Genomic DNA, 4,869 nt, shown 5'->3' on the forward strand with positions numbered 1-4,869 from the left:
CTCTACACCAACAAATTTGACAATCTGGGGGAAATGGATGCATTCCTAGAGACATATAAACTACCATAACTGAACCAGGAAGAAATAGAAAACCTGAACAGGCCCATAACCAGTAAGGAGATTGAAACAGTCATCAAAAATCTCCAAACAAACAAAAGCCCAGGGCCAGACAGCTTCCCAGGGGAATTCTACCAAAAATTGAAAGAAGAACTCATTCCTATTCTCTTGAAACTGTTCCAAAAAATAGAAATGGAAGGAAAACTTCCAAACTCATTTTATGAGGCCAGCATCACCTTGATCCCTAAACCAGACAAGGACCCCACCAAAAAAGAGAACTACAGAACAATATCCTTGATGAACACAGATGCAAAAATTCTCACCAAAATACTAGCCAATAGGATTCAACAGTACATTAAAAGGATTATTCACCACGACCAAGTGGGATTTATTCCAGGACTGCAAGTTTGGTTCAACATCCGCAAATCAATCAATGTGATAGAACACATTAATAAAAGAAAGAACAAGAGCCATATGATACTCTCAATAGATGCTGAAAAAGCATTTGACAAAGTACAGCATCCCTTCCTGATCAAAACTCTTCAAAGTGTAGGGATAGAGGGCACATACCTCAATATTATCAAAGCCATCTATGAAAAACCCACCGCAAATATCATTCTCAATGTAGAAAAACTGAAAGCTTTTCCACTAAGGTCAGGAACACGGCAGGGATGTCCATTATCACCACTGCTATTCAACATAGTACTAGAAGTCCTAGCCTCAACAATCAGACAACAAAAAGAAATTAAAGGCATCCAAATTGGTAAAGAAGAAGTCAAACTATCACTCTTCGCAGATGATATGATACTATATGTGGAAATCCCAAAAGACTCCACTCCAAAACTGCTAGAACTTGTACAGGAATTCAGTGAAGTGTCAGGATATGAAATCAATGCACAGAAATCAGTTGCATTTCTGTACACCAACAACAAGACAGAAGAAAGAGAAATTAAGGAGTCAATCCCATTCACAATTGCACCCAAAACTATAAGATACCTAGGAATAAACCTAACCAAAGAGGCTAAGAATCTATACGCAGAAAACTATAAAGTACTCATGAAAGAAATTGAGGAAGACACAAAGAAATGGAAAAATGTTCCATGCTCCTGGATTGGAAGAATAAATATTGTGAAAATGTCTATGCTACCTAAAGCAATCTACACATTTAATGCAATCCCTATCAAAATACCATCCGTTTTTTTTCAAAGAAATGGAACAATCAATCCTAAAATTTATATGGAACCAGAAAAGACCTCGAATAGCCAAAGGAATATTGAAAAAGAAAGCCAACGTTGGTGGCATCACAATTCCGGACTTCAAGTTCTATTACAGAGCTGTCATCATCAAGACAGCATGGTACTGGCACAAAAACAGACACATAGATCAATGGAACAGAATAGAGAGCCCAGAAATAGACCCTCAACTCTATGGTCAACTAATCTTTGACAAAGCAGGAAAGAATGTCCAATGGAAAAAAGACAGCCTCTTCAATAAATGGTGCTGGGAAAATTGGACAGCCACATGCAGAAAAGTGAAATTGGACCCCTTCCTTACACCACACACAAAAATAGACTCAAAATGGATGAAGGACCTCAATGTGAGAAAGGAATCCATCAAAATCCTTGAGGAGAACACAGGCAGCAACCTCTTCGACCTCAGCCACAACAACTTCTTCCTAGGAACATCGGCAAAGGCAAGGGAAACAAGAGCAAAAATGAACTATTGGGATTTCATCAAGATCAAAAGCTTTTGCACAGCAAAGGAAACAGTTAACAAAACCAAAAGACAACTGACAGAATGGGAGAAGATATTTGCAAATGATATATCAGATAAAGGGCTAGTATCCAAAATCTATAAGGAACTTAGCAAACTCAACACCCAAAGAACACATTATCCAATCAAGAAATGGGCAGAGGACATGAACAGACATTTCTGCAAAGAAGACATCCAGATGGCCAACAGACACATGAAAAAGTGCTCCACGTCACTCGGCATCAGGGAAATACAAATCAAAACCACAATGAGATATCACCTCACACCAGTCAGAATGGCTAAAATTAACAAGTCAGGAAATGACAGATGCTGGCGAGGATGCGGAGAAAGGGGAACCCTCCTCCACTGTTGGTGGGAATGCAAGCCGCTGCAACCATTCTGGAAAACAGCATGGAGGTTCCTCAAAATGTTGAAAATAGAACTACCCTATAACCCAGCAATTGCACTACTGGGTATTTACCCTAAAGATACAAACATAGTGATCCGAAGGGACACGTGCACCCAAATGTTTATAGCAGCAATGTCTACAATAGCCAAACTATGGAAAGAACCTAGATGTTCATCAACAGATGAATGGATAAAGAAGAGTGGTATATATACACAATAGAATACTACGCAGCCATCAAAAGAAATGAAATCTTGCCATTTGTGATGACGTGGATGGAACTAGAGGGTGTCATGCTTAGTGAAATAAGTCAATTGGAGAAAGATAACTATCATATGATCTCCCTGATATGAGGACGTGGAGATGCAACATGGGGGGTTAGGGGGATAGGAGAAGAATAAATGAAAGAAGATGGGATCGGGAAGGAGACAAACCATAAGTGACTCTTAATCTCACAAAACAAACAGGGTTGCTGGGGGGAGGAGGGGTTGGGAGAGGGGGAGTGGGTTTATGGACATTGGGGAGGGTATGTGCTATGGTGAGTGCTGTGAAGTGTGTTAACCTGATGATTCACAGACCTATACCCCTGAGGATAAAAGTACATTATATGTTTATAAAAAAATAAGAAATAAATAAAAAATTTAAAAAAAAGAAAAAAGAAAAGAAAACATAAGTATATATATTAAGCTAAATACAAATTCATACTAACATCTCCAATTCTAATTCATCACCACATAGATCATTGTACACTTCTCCCTTGCTTGTCTCTAACCTTATATGCCAACCGTGAAAAACCTGGCTCCTACCATCTGCCATCTCTTTACTTAATCAGTCAATTTCCTGTCTATAAGTATAATGGTATCAACATGGTTAACCCTGTACTCGTTTCAGCAGCACATATACTGAAATTGGAATGATACAGAGATTAGCATGGCCCCTGCACAAGGATGACACAAAAATTCATGAAGCATTCCATATTTTGACAAGGTGATGGGTATTAAAGAGGCCACCTGTTGGGATGAGTACTGGGTGTTATGCACAACTAATGAATCATTGACCACAATAAGAATTTAGGATGTGCTCTATGTTGGCTAACTGAACATAATGAAAAATTAAAAACAGAAAGCAAAAAATACAACCAAAATGCTTAATCCTGAGCCACTGGTGGAAAATAATTTTATCAACTCATGCTTACATACAGCTCTTTTTTCCTTGAGTCTTATGGATCCCAGTAATTCCTAAGGTTAATTAGGTCAGTGCCCTTCCTCCCATATTCGTCCGGGCAGTTGTTTCCTACATTCATAATAAAGTTAGATTGTTTTGTCTCATTCTACATCCTGAGGTCTACTGACCTTCTAACGGATTTTCAAAATTTGCAATTAAGATTTTCTGTTAGTGATGTACAGTTCTGTGAGTTTTGGCAAATGCTTGATGTCATGTATCAATAATGACAGTGCGAAACAGAACGGCTTTGTTAACCTAAAAAAATCCTCTGTGCTTCACCTAATCAACTCTCTATCTCATTCCTGAATGCCTGGCAAAGCCTGGTCTTTTCACCATAATTATAGTTTCATTTTTTTCCCCAAAATGTTGTACAATTAGAATAACATATCATGCAACTACTTCAGGCTGGCTTCGTCCACTTAGCAGTACCCATTTAAGAGTAATCCATATCGGGGCGCCTGGGTGGCTCAGTGGTTTAAGCCGCTGCCTTCGGCTCAGGTCATGATCTCAGGGTCCTGGGATCGAGTCCCGCATCGGGCTTTCTGCTCGGCAGGGAGCCTGCTTCCCTCTCACTCTCTCTGCCTGCCTCTCTGCCTACTTGTGATCTCTCTCTGTCAAATAAATAAATAAATAAATAAATTAAAAAAAAAAAAGAGTCATCCATATCTTCTCATGCTCAATAGGTATTTACTTTTTATTACTGAATAATATCCCATTGTATGTATGTTTCATAATTTGTTTTCCCATTCACCTCTTGAAGGACATCATGGTTGCTTCAGCTTCCAGTGATTATAAATAAATTTACTATAAATATTCTGGGTTTTGTGTAGACATAACTTTTCAAATAAATTGAGTAAGTAATCAGGAGCATGAATTTTGGATCCTATAGTAAGGCTATGCTCAGCTTTCTAAGAAACTACCAATTTCTATTCCAAAGTCTTTGTACATTTTACATTCCCACCAGCAAAGAATGAGAGTTCTAGTTGCTCCCCTGCTTTAATTGGTATTGTCAGTTTAAAAATAAAGATAATGTTAACCATTCTAATACATGCATTGTTGTATCTTATTATTGTTTAATTTATAAAGAACTTTTGACTGAGCCTATTCACAATCCTTGTTTTTGTTAGCCAGCATTTGATGTAATATTTTATTATCTTTCTTCATGATAGCCAGTTTAATAATTGTTAAACTTTTCTTCTCAGACCAAAATTTTACCCTATAGTAATGGTTAAAACACAATTAAATTAATTAAAATACATAAAAAGGCTCACCAGCACATTTAAGCATATTATAATATTATAAATGCAAAGGAAGCAGCTGCAGCAGGAACTGTGCACATTATAGATTTATTAAAAATGAAAAACAAACAAAACTATGAGGTATCAATATGCTAAGTGTCCTATGATGGTTGGCTAGTACTGATAGAATGC

General features: G+C 37.6%; 1 non-coding gene across 1 annotated transcript; it reads left to right on the plus strand.

Annotated features, from left to right (window-relative positions):
- The first annotated feature begins 3,093 nt into the window (after positions 1-3,093).
- On the plus strand, positions 3,094-3,197 carry LOC123928134. The gene has a single exon (XR_006815619.1). It is a non-coding gene; the product is annotated as a U6 spliceosomal RNA (small nuclear RNA).
- Positions 3,198-4,869: the final 1,672 nt, after the last annotated feature.

This window comes from Meles meles, chromosome 1 (genome assembly GCF_922984935.1).
Source record: "Meles meles chromosome 1, mMelMel3.1 paternal haplotype, whole genome shotgun sequence".
Lineage (NCBI taxonomy): Eukaryota > Metazoa > Chordata > Mammalia > Carnivora > Mustelidae > Meles > Meles meles.